The sequence below is a fragment of the Cupressus sempervirens genome, chromosome 4 (assembly GCF_028749045.1).
Source record: "Cupressus sempervirens isolate cs-2001-9-10 chromosome 4, ASM2874904v1, whole genome shotgun sequence".
In the NCBI taxonomy this organism is placed as follows: domain Eukaryota; kingdom Viridiplantae; phylum Streptophyta; class Pinopsida; order Cupressales; family Cupressaceae; genus Cupressus; species Cupressus sempervirens.
The window spans coordinates 8245001-8261262 of record NC_143121.1 but is presented as its reverse complement, the minus strand read 5'-3'; positions in this window follow the sequence as shown (position 1 = coordinate 8261262).

The window sequence follows — 16262 nt, the reverse complement described above, 5'->3', positions numbered from 1 at the left end:
TCATGGGTTTCTGACTGTGGAAGTTGTGATTTTAGAGTTTGGTGGAGCTATAATTGTCCGTTTGATTATGGATTCCTCTTGGTCATATTGCAGAGGATATTGTAGGAGCCTATGTTAATTGGTAGTAGTATAGTTCATGAATACATTTGGGATCCAGGTGGATTGATTGGTTTATTTTTCAGCCATTGCTTGAGGACAAGCAATGTTTGGGAGGGGAGGACTTGTCATGTCCCCTTTTCAAATAATTAAAAAATAATAATCTTTGTTAAGGCAGGTAGGCCCAAGAAAGTGAAGTTTCGGAAAAAGGGGGTTAATCTTTGGAAACTGTTGGACTAATAAATGAAAATTATTATTAAAATATGTTTCATTAACCTCTCTTGGACGTGAGTTACAGTTATGCCCTCTTTTAAGGGGTTTGGAGGCATTTTGGGCTCATTCCAGACTTGATTTTCGCTCATTCTTTGTTATTCTTCAGAGGCTGCCAAACCTGTGAAGAAGGAGACCCAAGAACGAGAGTTTGCAGGTTTCCAGGGAGACCCAAGAATGGGAGTTTGCAGGTTTCCATGAAGGCTAAGGATGGGAGTTTGAAGCCATTCCATGTGCATGCTCATACAGAGTTTGCCTTTGTGCTGAACAGTGTAGATTTGTGGGTTTTTGGGTGTGTTTTTTGCATGAGTTTGGTGTTTTCAGTTGAGCATTTCATATTAGTTTTGGTTGCTGTTGTATTTAAGACTTTAAGCTATTAAAATAGAGCTGAATATATGTATTGGGATGTGATTAAACTTCTGAGATAGTTTATTAGTGTTGTGTGGTGTTTCCGGGCATTTTTGTGTTAATTTCGGGAGCCCGATGAGCATAGTTTTTTCCCTACATTTGAGAACTATTGTAAAGGTTATATGGATCTGGAAATGTCATTTTGTAGGCTGTTATGCTGCTGAAATTTCTGTAAAAATGTCCACTTTCAGATTTATTAATAATTGGTGAAGCCGTGAAGCTTTTGGCACAATTTCTGGCATACCCAATTTGGGGTTTCTTGAGAAATTTGGAGGATCTTTGTGATATTAGTTGTTTGATCTTGAAGATCTGATTAGAGGTTGGAAATATCATACAAAATTAGAAAAGGGGACATTTCAACATCAACCTAAACTGATATGAAATACTCAACCGGAAACACCAAACTCTTACAGAAACACACTCGAAAGCTCACAAATCTGCACTGTTCAGCACAAAGGCAAACTCTGCATGAGCATGCACATGGAATGAATTCAAACTTCCATCCTTAACCTTCCTAGAAACCTACAAACTCCCATTCTTGGGTCTCCTTCTCCACAAGTCTGGCAGCCTCTGATGAACAACAAAGAAATGAGCAAAAATCAAGTTATGGAATAAGCCCAAAATGCTTCCAAATCCCTTAAAAGTGGGCATAACCCTAACTCACGTCCAAGAGGGGTTAATAAAATATACTTTAATAATAATTTTTATTTATTAGTCCATTGGTTTCCAAAGATTAGCCCCTTTTCCCGAAATTTCACCTTTTTGGAGCCTGCCTGCCTTAGCAAAGTTTATTATTTTTAATTATTTGAAAAGGGGACATGACAGAGAGTAATGATAATGACTTTTTTATTTGATACAACTTACAACATACTTTTCAGATTTTAGATCACACTTTAGTTCTATCCTTTTGCTTGGCTTTAATCACTTCAGCTCTGACTGCTTGTCTTCCTCTCAAGCTTTGTCTCCTTGAGTCTTCTTACTCATCATGCCAATACATCCATATCTGGGGTCTTCTTATTGAAACAGAGTAGCTGTGCTCTCTTTCTCCTTAGCACCTCCTTTGGCACTTTATGCTTTCATGGTTGACCACCTCTCTTTTTTTCCTTCATGAACTTATGACTCTTTAAATAGAAATTTGATTTGTCTTTTTCACTCAATTCTCCCTCTCCAATTTTAGGGTTTCAAATGGATTAGGTAGGATACAATGTATCTACCCCATATGTTGCTCTTATCTAGAAACTTTGTCTAGACTCTAGTTGTAATCTCCAAAAACATTCTACATGGTGTTCTGTGCCACCAGCTCATCATTCTTATCTTCCATTTAATTCACAAACTTCTAGATAAAAAACTTGTCGGCTTAGATCTGGCGAATCTTCGATTTTCAAAATAATGCAGCAACTCGACATTATTGGTTTACTGATACTCGGCACCTCTGTGTTACTCGGCACTATTGGTTTGCTGGTGCTTAGCACCTCTATGTTACTCGGCATTTATATTTGCTTGGCACTTGTATTTTCATAGCACTTGTATTTGCTCAGCACTTGTATCTTCTCGTCACTTTTATTTGCTTGACACTTGAAGTTCACTTGGCATCTGAAGTTGAACTTACTTGGCTTCAACTAGGAATCTGTTTGGCACCTACTAGCTTGCTCGGCTTCCTCTCTCTAATGAACTTAGTTGGGCTTTACAAAAGACTTAGCTAAAAACTTACATCTTTGATATGTTTCAGTGTGCCCATTCTCTGTGTCTTATAGTATGTCATCAAATACACTTTTTCATCAATTGCTTAGCTAATCCTTGTACTTCATTACAACATCATAACTTCAACCTTTCTCTAGGTGTTCTAGTTACATCTTATTGATTGCCTCCTCCTTGTCAATCAACTAATTGATAGTATTAGGATCACTAAAGCAATTGTCATTCCTGCAAGTAGCAAGTTTGACATCAATGACAAAACAATGATTGAGAACAATCTTATATAGTTCCATATACAATTTCCCTCATGATCTTGTCAATCATTTCCAACACATTCACCTTGTTGTCATTAATGACGAACACATTCATGAATGAAACACACAAGCTCATGAACATATCAAAAATAGTCCCCCAAACATGTTGATAATCTCCCCCATAGGTTTTCATCAACATTCATCCTAACAAGCATTCCTTGAGAGAGTTGACACCCTTAGCTAAATATGTAGTAGAATTCATGATCTTACCTTAAATGTGTCAAGAGGGAATTAGCAACTTTATATTTCCATACTTAAAATATTCACAAGAACAAAGAATTCAGACTTTCCATTATATCTTTAACATTATTATTGAGATTATAACTCTCTTGGACTAGAAAACCCTTCTAAACTAGAGTATCCTTCTCCACATAAATGGGAATATCAACATGGATCCCTATATCTAAATCATCCAAACTAGGAGGATAATAAATATGGACATTAGGGAGAACATTAGTTTGGGGATTCAATTTATAATTCTCAATATGATAGTATTTATTCCTTCCCTAAACTAAGGGGGGTAGACAAGGAATTCTATCTCTTGCTTTACCAAAGGTCGAGTTTGTCTTCACCTTTACCCTTGTTGCTAATACTAGAGTGCAATAAATCAAGATCAAAACAACTTTAAGTGGAACACTATAAATAATCACTATTAGTGAAACAAAAATTTGATATGGGGAAAAGAGGTAGTCACAGAGAATTTTTTATAATACAAAATTAATACCTTCTAATTGTAGAAAGGATAATTTATCTAATTATAAGAGAAATCATCATACTGAACCCTCACTTTTTTTTCTTAAATTTAGTACCTACATTTTTTTGAGGTTTACACTAAATATCAAAATCCTTACCATGTCTTATTATTAGTTAAATCAAAACTGAATGAGGGATCAAAGAAGTAGGATTTGTAGAATTGACTTTAAGATTATGAAACAAAGAAGAAAACAAGTTAAATAGAATCAAAATGTATTTATTGTACCTAAAGTGGTCAAGAGTAAAAAAATTTATAATCAGAAATATTGGAAGAAATTATTTTCAAGAATTTCCATCTAGGGTTATCTACCTCAGAGCTATATTTACCACACCTTCCCATGAAGCTTTAAGGGAGGTTCTATCATATCCCCTATTAGTATTCTTCTTAATTCTATCCCATTTTGTAGAATGAAAAAAAAAATATCCACACCATGAAAATGTCTTGTTTGCATCCTTCAACAAAATCTTCAATCACCCAAGAATTCCATCCATGTAACCCTTCTATATAACCATCAAGAACAACAACAAGGATCTCAATTTAAATGAAGTGAATGCTTAGCCATTGATCATATTCAATAGGATCAAGTATTTTTCTATTCCTCACATTTCTCTAGAATTATAAAAAAGGATTAGAAATAGATAATCAAGGAATTGAATCCTAAAAAAGGTTAGAATAACCATATACATTATAATTAAAGAGAACCAAATCAAAACTCTTTTAGGTACATATAAACTCATCATTTCCAATGTGGAATTCAAATGGGTAGTTCTAATGATCATTCTAAAGAGACTTTTGATTCTTGATATGGGGATATTGTCATCATTTTTCTAATTTATCATATGTTGATAATTAACCCCCATCTAATAGCTAATCTATTAGCCATGACATTACCCTCTTAGTACACATGGGTGACATTATACTCACTAAACATCTATAGTTTATACGTGCTAACTTTATTCAAAGATACAATTGTTCAACTAGGGGTCACCATGCCAATTAGGTAAACAATAATGTTAAGAAACTTACTCTCTTACCGAACTTTTATAAACCCAATATCATATCCATTTTTAACTCAATATAGGTTGCACAAACCTTACTAAGTAGTTTTTTTAAGTACCTAAAGAAAGGGTAACTATTAACAAAACCCGACGATTGTGATCATGAGTCACTCCCCTACATTTAAAAAGTCTAAGGTTTCTCTTTTCATCCCCATATATGTATATTTTGATACATCCTAGAAAAACTAGTTGTCTAGAACACTCTATCTCTATGGCTCTTATTCTTTTATCATGAGGATAAAGATGGCCCACTATTACTCCCAATTCTAAGAAATAGGAAACTTTTCTTTAGAGGAAGACCTGCAACTTTGTGGTTATTATAGTCCATTGAGGATTTATCTTTTATGGGAAATTTGGTCATCAATGCCACCACATCCACAATAGAAGTAAAGTTCAATCTACAAACATGTTAATGCTATTCTCATGCTTTAAAATATTAAACAAGAACTAAATTTTTCTAATTAATGTTTATCCATTACATTAAATTGATTTTACCTACTAATGGTATAAAAATAGTATGTATAAATAGAAAAAATTGAGGTACGTCATTGGTAGTTATTATAATGAATGGTATTTCATAACATTAATATATTAAAACTAATATTATTTACTTCTTATAATATTAAAAAAGTTATGTTACTTTTACTTCTAATTTAATATTAAATGAAATCATGTTCTTAAATCTTAAATAATTATGATAAGAAACCTTTTAGTATAATATAAAATCACCTTTACAAATAAATTTCTATATTTTTTAAAGGATTTTTTAATATAATATGACATGATAGAATTTAGTTTTACATAGTTATTTCAAATAAGAAGCTCCCAGTTTATTGTTGCATATTATACACTCTTGTCTATTCAAGAAAGAATATTAATTCCACCTTAGTGTATTTATTATTTATCATAAAATATTACAAATAGAAAATTCTATGAATACATTAAGATGTTAAGAAAAAATTAAGATAAGCTAACATCCTTAAAAAAAATTTATTAAACTTTTAGATACATGGTTGCTATTATGAATGCATTAAGTAATATGCACAACAACATTACGAGATGAATATATAAATTTCTTAAATTTACCTAAATGGAAGCCAAACCATACAAAAGTCAAGACAAGGAAAATTATTGATTTATGAAATATATATTTCATGTTTTTTTGTAATTCTTATTATTTTTAACATCCATCAATTTTTTATAAAGATGATTAAACTATGTATTTTTATCCAATCACATTTCACCATTTTTATATTTGATGAAGTTGTAAATTATTTAGCAAAATAGTTATGAGAAATTATTTTTCTCAAATCTAATTTGCTAAAACTTTTCCCATGAGCCCTTTTTCCATAATAGAGAAATTTTTGAAAATAGACAAATTTCACATGTTAAAGTCCATGTGAATAGTCTTCTCTTTATGAAAAAATTGCAAAATTTTTAGATAAAATTTTTAGCTCACATATGATAGTATTTTAATAGTTACAACTTATTAGATTGTACTATACATTAATTATTGTTTATATTGTACTAGATATATTTATAATACTTAAATATAATAACTTATTATTATTCTATCATAACTTCTTTCAAAAATAACATTGAAAATATATATTACTGACTATGATTAAAAACTACAAAGATAAATACCTATTCATAAATCTTAATAATTTTATATGTTATAAGATTGAAAAAAAATATTTAAGTTTCTAAAATTAAAATTTATTTATTAGATTATCAATAAAATTTTGTGCATTATAAATTTCCCAATTGTCCCTATATTTTTTAAGAACTTTATAATTGTTTTTGAAGTATTAGAGAGTAGTCAAAGAAAAGAGGGGCTGACCCTGAAGTACAAAAAGGTTGAAGAACAACTAGAAGTCACCTCCCACTTATCTAATCGATACCATTTTTATACTTCAAAAACCAACCAAAGACAAGTTCCAAAAAAAAAAAAAAAATCCCTTATCAACAAACCTATCCTTAACAAACATATAATATGGAAACTTATACAAGCAACAAGGAAACTTATTATTGCTACTACTCTAGTTCATGATCATATACATAATAAAAGCCGCAAATGGCATCAAGTTCAATGGGATTTGAATCATAAAAGATGAAAAAAAAGAAGATCTAGGGGCTAATTGACCATTTTCTCTCCATGTTCATCCTCCTTTTCCTCGAGCTCTTCCCTATTCAAATCCACCCCTCCTCTTTGATGGGTTTATCAAGTAGCATCTTTAGCCAATCTTCCACCAAGAAACCATAAATGGACTAGGTAGTTTTTATCTCTTTGCCCAAATCTTTCTCATTCTTGTTAACATCCAAAAAATAGAGAGTGGTGGTAGTAGAATGCATGACCTTCATGGCGAATTTCGTGAAGGTGTCAATTTTTTTGCAAATACCAATATGGTTATCCACAAGCTCCTTCATCAAACTCTCCAGCCTCTCAAGCCAAGCCTTTCTTTGGCTTTGTCCATGACTATGTCTCGCTTTCTTTCCCCCACCTTTGAGAGCTTCTTTCATGGGGAAGGTGATATCCTCCCCGCCCCCCCACTATTATTTGTCAATGGGATGGCTTCTAGGGTGTCTAATATACATGAGTGGCTAGGCGATCTAGGTAATGCCTTCTTTCGACTACCTGGGTGTTGCCTTTTCCTTTTGGTGAGATTTTTCTCACTCTTAGTGGACTTAGAACTAAACTCTTGTTTAGGGTTTTTGAATTTTTCCATTTGAAGTCCTTTACTACCTCTCCTAGTAGTTTACTTGCTCCTCCTTGGGTCTGTGTCAGACTTTATGAGACTTATGCTCACTCATAACTAGGGTTTTTTTTGGCTTTTTTATAGCTTGAGCTAGAGCTAGGGTCCATGGAGACTTGGAGGAGTAATGGTAGTGAGTAGGTTGACAAGAAGTAGTAGGTTCATGGCAAGGTGATGTTTGTAAAGTTTGGTTATGAAGCCCTAGTGGATTATATAAAAGGGATTTCCTTCCTCTCTTTTTTTTCTAGCCTTAAAAACATAGTCTTCCATGGAATTCAAAATAAGGTGTGAAAAGGAACTCAAATCATGGTTCCTGAAATGGTTGAGAATGGGGAAGTGGTAGTAATACAGTACCTAGAACTGATCTTCAAGAGTAATATACCTCATAATGGCATCTAGAAAATCACATCCCAGGGCTTCAGAAGATCCTCTCTAGAGAACCCACTAGGCATGTAGGCCAACTCCTCTTTAGGTAAGAAAAACTTCAGGATCATACTCATTTCATCAAACACCCTAGCTTGCTTGCACCAATTCTTTCCCTCTAGTAGATAACTCTCCAACACTAGAGACAAGCTCATCCATCAAACTTCATACATTAATTTTTACCATCCTGATAGTCAAAGAGTTGATGAATTGCATGGAGATGTGATAATTATGATTTTCCATTCCTTCTATGAATGACAACAATCCTCCTTTGCATAGGTAAACCCATGTAGCCTCATTATTTTTTATTACAAATTCTCAATCTTCACTAGTTCAATGTGGTCACTAGTACCCATTTCTTCGCTAAGGTAAACCACAAACTTCTTAGAGTCTTCCAACATCCCCTTGTTGCAGACCGAGTTGTGGCAACCATGACATATTAAGTAATTCACACTGAAGCTAAAATTGTGAAGCCAACCAAAACCCATCATAAGATCACAAGATTTTACAATTTATGTAATTCCTCTCTCAGTTGCACATGTGATCAGTACTTTTCCTTCTAAAATTAACCATTTCCAATTGTAGTTGAAGTGAGGTTTGGTGAAAGTGTCCTTATAATCCTTCCCTACCATTTTTTAACTCTGAACAAACTGCACCACTCATCCTTTTCCAAAAATAATTAATGATTCTAGTGAGGGGATCCCAAAGAAAAATCTTCATGTAATCTTGCCAAAGATTAAATTTCTAAAAATAAATCCAATGGTTTTCCTGCCCACAAAAATTTACATTACCACACCACCTAATATAATGATTCATAAGGCATTGTGATAAGTACACTCGATTTCCATCATCACTTGAGTTGATGATGGGGTTTGGGTGACATCCTCCCATTCTATAATTCTCATGATGTTGTGGCCAAATTTTGCCAAAACATCCACCACTCCATTTCTATCATGGTAGGTATGGTCCATGTGGACCTCCTGACATCCCTCCATCAACGTGCAAATTTCTTCTATTATCTTTTTGATCTTCCAATCACATCATCCCTCTCCTTTCACTACTTTGATAATTAACATGAAATCCCCCTTGATCACCAATCTATCAACTCCTCTATCTCTCACAATTCTCATTTGCAAAGTAGGGCCATAGCTTCAACTTCATTATTCAATCCCCCTCCATAGTTCCCTATATAGATGACAACCATCTTCTTAGTACTATTCCAAAAGACACCCCTAACCATTGTGCTCCCAGTCATGGCTGACCCATCAAAATTAAGTTATATTTATGCTTCTAGAGGGGAGTGCCAAGTCATTCTACACCCAATCGTAGCTTTGGAGTTATCAAAATTTGCCACCATTGAGCTTAAGTCACGAGTGTGTCAAAAGTTTCTAATTTTTGAAAATGTTTATGGGAAAAATCGAAAGGAAGAAAATGATGAATATTCCTAATGCATCATGTGCAGGCATTCAAAATGTAATTTCCACAAGAAAGCTATGATGGTTTTCTTGGGAGTTACATTAGAAGGTTTTTCAAAAAGACAAACAATGCATATTGTAAGTGAGATTTTTGAAGAGAGATTTTTGGGAGAGATTTTTTTGGGAGAGATTTTTTTGGGAGAAAGTGAATAGAATGAAGTCCTTGAGTTTTCATGTAAATTTTCTTGAGTTTTAGTGTTGTATGGTTGTGATTTTGTAGTATTCTACATGCATTTTTCTATTTGTATTTAGATCAACATTTTGGAAGAAATCTGAAAATTGGATCTTATTAGTTTAGTATTTTCTTATTTTTCATTTCCTATCAGCCGGATCTCTCTGTTGTTTTGAGAGTGGCCTTTGCATGGGGGTTTTCTAAAGATCCTCCAATGGTCTTTGTCGGCCATTGGAGGATCCTCTATAATTTCATGCATTTATTTATTTCTATATTGTTGTCTCATATCATGTTATAGGAAAACCCTGTTGTAATGTAGATTTGAATGGGCAACATCTTTATGTGTTGACCTTCATTTCATTAAATTTCTATGCATTTGCTGAAATTTGCATTCATGCATGTGAAGCCTGAAGTTGTGTATTTGATTTTCTAAAGGTTTTAAAATCCCTCTGCATCATTTTTTAGTATCAGAGCCCAGCAAAAGATCTGGGTAGATAAAGGTGATTTGGTATTTGATTTTGAAGTTATATAGGGCTCCATGTAGGAAAGCATTGAGCAACATATTTATTTGTGAACACTGAAGGAGAAGGGATCAAAATGATTTTTGGATTGATTTGTTACTAAATCACTTGGATGATTCAAAAGAAGTAAATCACTATCATTTGAAAGAGAAATATCTGAAGTTAAAACTATTGCATGCATGTCAACATTCCTTAAATCTGAAGCTTCCTGATTTTGGGTAGTGTAGTGGAAAGCCTTTCCTTGCTTTCTCATGAAGTATTTCCTTGTTATGAATGATATATTTTTGGAAATATTACTGAATATACTCTCATTTGGTAAAAGTTTGGTTCATTTTCATTTAGAAATGAGCAGGTTATGCACAATTCTGTGAAGCTGGTCTATTCAGATTTTAGATTTACAGCCCAGAGAAAAATTTGTAACAGTCATGTATGGTTTCATAGAGACCTTAAATTTAGAGAGAGGATACTTCATTATGTTTTGAACAACTTTCATTCTTTCCAGGAAAATTTATCTTTTGATTTGAGGGGTCAAACAAATCCGTTTCTAAAAACTATCCTGTTTACTATCACTATTGCTATAGGAAAGCAACAATTTGGAAAGTCTTTTCTTCCTTGATTTTCATGGTGTTAGGAAGGAATGTGGTTGAAAGAAATTCAATTTACCATTTGGAAATATATCATGAGTTCTAAAATTAGCAGCATTGAGTTGGACAATTTGTTTGGGTCATGGTTAAAGTGTGGTTAGTTTTCTATAGTTGAGGGGATAAGTGTTTGACAAAATTCATGTCACTGTGACGACACAATTACCACTACTTGAAGGAAATGAATGAAAGAAAAAGACTGATTTTTTTTGTGGAAAAAGATTTATTCTATTTAAGTGTCCAATGTTGCTGAAGCACTCTATGTTCATGTAGTAGATTATGTTACTGTAGAAGAATACAATTTACAAATTGTGAAGGTTTTTAGATTGATGAGTGTGAGCCTTTGAAGCAACCCTTCAAGTTGAGTATATCCACGAAAGGTTTCCAGAGTACAGCTCTACATCATAATGAAAGAAGAAGAAGTAGAAAGAAAAAGCTACAACCAAAGACATTCTATATTCTGAACAAAGTGCAAGTGCGAGAATAAGGTATGCAAAGTTATAGTTGACAGTGGTTCCTTTGAAAATATAATCTCAATAGAAATGGTTGAGAAACTAAATCTTTCAAGAGTACCTCATGATTTACCTTATAGAGAATATGGGTTAGGAGATGAACATTAGATTGACGTGTTTGAAAAATCATATGCTTCTTTTAATATTGGACCATATTTTGATACCATTGAATGTGATATTATGCCTTTAAAAGATTGTCACCTGATTTTGGGAAAAGCATAGCAATATGATAGGTCAACCATATATGATAGTAGAGAGAAGACATATACCGTCAACAAAGATGGTAAGAAGATGGTTTTTTTTCCATTAAATATGATGAAACATGGAAGGAATCAAGCAGTTTAGGTCTTATTGATAGGATAGCATTTTCAATGCATGATGAACTGAAAGAGGAAGTGAAAGAAGTTTTGGTGGAGGCTAATGAAATTGTGGAGAAGGCAGCCATAAAGAATGCAGATGTATGTGAAGTTGGGAGAGAAATATCAACAATGATAGATGTCACTTGTCCTTTGGAAGGGAAAGAACATGAAGTGCAGAAGAAGATAAAGTGCAGCAAGAAGAAGTGCAACCAGTAAATGTTTATGAAAGGAGTAATGAGACAAGTCCTATGGGATTTGATTGTGAAAAATTTGTGGTTGGAACAATAATGTGTCCTTTAAAAGTAGAGATGAGTACTATGCTGAAAGGTACTCCTATGAAAGAGAGTTTGGAGGAAAATAATGAAGCCTTTAAAATGCATGGTGTAGTGAAATGTCAAGAGGAATGGCATGAGGATGGAGATAAAGATTGTGTAGTAGCAAGTTCTGAAGAGGAATCTGATTTAGAGGAAGAGTTTACAGCCATAATGGGAGAATGGAAAAGGAATGGTGGTAGTATGGAGACTCAACATGAAGAAGTTTCCAAAGAAGAGATATTAGATGATGTTATGGAAAAAGAAGATGAGGCCGAATATGTTTATGGTAGGGTAACAAATTATTTTTGGGACATAAAATTCAAAATATAAATTCAAGTGTATGCAACAATAATAAAAATTCAGAATGTGATGAAGTTACAAGTGTATGTAGTAACCATACACATTTAGAATATGATGAAGTGGATGCATAGTGAGTAGCAAATAATTTTTATTTTACCAATGGAAAACAAACCAAAGGTAAAGATAAAGGAGAAAGAGAAAATTCAAACGATACAAGTTCAAGAAAGGCCAAGTTTTTTAATGGAGGAAAAGTACAAAACAAAAGTCAAGATGAAGGGGTCCATATGTTTTTCTAATGCTTTGTTTCATAGGTGTTTCCAAGGGACTTGGAAAGTTTTGAAATTCGGGAGTATGGTGCAGGAGCACGTTTGTGACAGGAAGTCCAATGGCGACAAGAAGATAGCATGAAACATTATTAAGGCAAAATTGTATTGCAACAGGAAGTCTAGTGGTGACAGGAAGACAACGTACAATATGACTAAAATGTAGGGGCACAAAGAAAATATCAGAAAGATTTGAGTTTAAAATCTAAAAATTGAAATGTTAATGTGTGTGTATGAGTTTAGAGTTTTATGTTTTAAAATAAAAGTCATTTTCCATGTGGTGGAAATATTTAGGTGGCATTCTTATAAGCCTACCCAACATTATCCACTTAGGACTTAGTATGAGTTTATTTTAGATTATTTTGGGTGTGTTAAAAGTTTCTAATTTTTGAAAATGTTTATGGGAAAAAACAAAAGGAAGAAAATGATGAATATTCCTTAAGCATCATGTGTAGGTAGTCAAAATGTAACTGCCACAAGAAAGCTATGATGGTTTTCTTGGGAGTTACATTAGAAGGTTTTTCAAAAAGACAAACAGTGCATATTGTAAGGGAGATTTTTGAAGAGAGATTTTTGGGAGAGCTTTTTTTGGGAGAAAGTGAATAGAATGAAGTCCTTGAGTTTTCCTAAAAAATTTCTTGAGTTTTAGTGTTGTATGGCTGTGATTTTATAGTATTCTGCATGCATTTTTTTTGTTTGTATTTAGATCAACATTTTGGAAGAAATCTGAAAATTGGATCTTAGTAGTTTAGTATTTTCTTATTCTTCATTTCCTATCAGTCGGATCTCTCTGTTGTTTTGAGAGTGGTCTTTGCATGGGGGTTTTCTAAAGATCCTCCAATGGTCTTTGTCGGCCATTGGAGGATCCTCTATAATTTCATACATTTATTTATTTCTATATTGTTGTCTCATATCATGTTATAGGAAAACACAATTGTAATGCATATTTGAATGGGCAACATCTTCATGTGTTGACCCTTATTTCATTAAATTTCTATGCATTTTCTGAAATTTGCATTCATGCATGTGAAGCCTGAAGTCATGTATTTGATTTTCTAAAGGTTCTAAAATCCCTCTGCATCACCATCCCAGTGAACAAATTGATGTAAATTCTCATTGACACATCATTGAACCTCCCAGAACTTCATAATTGTTGATAACAACTTAGTAACTCATTTTTTATTGAAGAATTTTATAATATGATGCATGATGTAATTTGTTATTAAAATATGGCTCATTGAAAAGAAAAGTATAAATCCATTTATTGAGACATTTAATGTGATATTTTTTATGGATTCTCAATCATTAATTAATTCATTTCTAGAAAAATACATCAAATATAAAAACTTTTTGTATAAATTATACTAAATAGTTGTATATATTGACAACCTACATTTTAAAACTCAAGATATATAAGTATCATGCAAATTCTCTTCAAAATGTTTTAAAGTTTGTCACATCTTCATCCACATCTAACATTTTTCTATTACATATTATTACAATTATAAGATATCTTATACTATTATATCAAAATAAATAGCTTATAACAATTTTTTTTCTTTTTATTAGATATGAGGACAATACATAAAACTTTGTACTTGATCCTATACTATTATATTAGCAAAATACAATAAAACCTTGTTTATCTAATTTTATAACAATTTATCTTATTTAAGAGATTTTTATCCAAAAAAAAAAAAAAAAAACCTTTTATTTATACCAGAATTGCAATCATATATAATGCATACTTCAACCTTTTATGAACCTTCATCTCGTACTTCAAATAGCATACTCCTAGAAGATATATTTTTCTATAATACAATTTAAATAAATTAAACTACAACATATTTTTCTAATTTATTTATTTTACATGGAATTGTTTATGTTTTACCCTTATTTCGTCCATAATAGATTATCTTTTGTAAATCGAAGGGTTACCAACTAGATCTAGCTATAGATCTAGATATAATTTTCTGATCGTTATCAAAGATATAGGTTTTATGAAAAAGACAAGTTTCAAAATTCCATCTGCCACAGCCACGATCACTTACGTTGCAGAGACTTTCAGCACAGATTGAAACAATATAATTCTCAAACATGGGAACCTTTTTAATTTAAGAAATTAGAATGGGCAGCGCTATATCAACAGCCACATTTGCAAATGCATGGCCTAGTAGATTTCTCCACCATTACAAGAACATAAACATCCCCTTATTATTATGCAATACCATATAAGCTTAAATACATAGCACCCAGTGCACATTCAGATGCATCGAAACATAGCATACATATATAAAACATAAAAGGAAGCTACTACTGGATTTTCCCTTCTATAATATTCAAAACATAAACTTCTTACGTCCTTCTTGTGCCCAGGAAGCTTTTCCTTTATCCTGTCAACCTTAACTACTTTTTCTTTGTTCTTACCGCATTTCCTGCCCTTGCCCTTCTTTCTTCTGTCCGGGAATCTTCTCCTTTATTTTGTCCATCAACCCTCTTTTCTTATGCCGCTGCTGCTGACCAGTCTTTTCCTCTTCGTTTTTCCCAAAGAGACCACGTTCCTGCTGCTCTGGTGCATTTGAGTCCGCCATTACTATAAACTTCACAAATTGAAAGAACAAGAATTGAAAAGAAATTTACAAGGGAAAGTGTTCGATGGAAATGAATAATGTGGGAAATGAGTATTTCTAAGGTTTCAGTAGAGTAGGTGGGCCATTTAAACATAAAACATTAAGTTTTATTTCAAGATTAAAAATGTTGAATAGTCAAATTTGATTCTGTTTTTTTCAAACTTGATTTTCTTCTTAGTGTGTGATCTTTAAAAGTAGTCCATTGTTTCAATGGTATAAATATATTAGATCAGGTAGTAGGATAAATATCTAGATAAGCTCAAGATGTAGTTTATATGTTCCCATGGGTCCATGTATAGAGCATAATTTTAAATTTTATGTCAAGGTACATTATTGGGTGGCAAATGAAAAATCTAGATTTGACAACCTTTGGTGAATCACAAATTTAGAAGTTCATTTATCATGGACAATGCATATGGACAAGCACCTTAGTTTTGTTATCCTCTATATTGTACCTACTAGGTCAAGTTGGATAATTGTAGATTACTTTTCACAAATATATAAGAATAATAGTAATTATAATAAAATCTTAGATTCGATTTTGATGATGACAATTGTGATTTGATATTGGAATTAGATTGAGAATTTATTTGAGATTGTAATCTATTGTTAGTAAATAGTTTTAATTATTGTATAGGATAGGTGTGCTATTTCAAGTTTGAGTGTTTGGATAAAAGATAGATTTATACATTTATCATGTACATTTGAAGTCATTATATTGATTATATAGTTGTATTCTTTTGTTTGTCTAGATGGTTATGTACTCTTCTTTTTGAAGTCTAAGCACAATTATATTATTTAGAACTAGTATGTAACAGTTTACACTATTTCACAAGGAGACTATTCTAATGAGCCAACACCAAGAAATATGTATAAAAATTTGAATATAATAGGCAAAAGTAACATAGCAATGTATGTGAATTGACTACTAGAAGGTTTCTCTAAATCTATGTACATAAGTTTTAGTTGATCCTTTGGTGATCTAGGATCATATAAGTTTTATAAAACTCTAAATGTAAAATGAGTGTTAATTAAACCATTTACATAAAAGCATATAGCTCTATTGCTCATTCTCTCTATACAATTTTTTATAATTTTTGAGTCCCTTTCATTGATTATTATATGCCTCAATTTAAAAAAATTTAAATTAATTTTTGAGATAGCTTTTAATTATTTAATTTATCTTCTCATTCTTACCTCCAAAATGAGTTTTTTTGTTCAAAAAACATATTAATATTGCC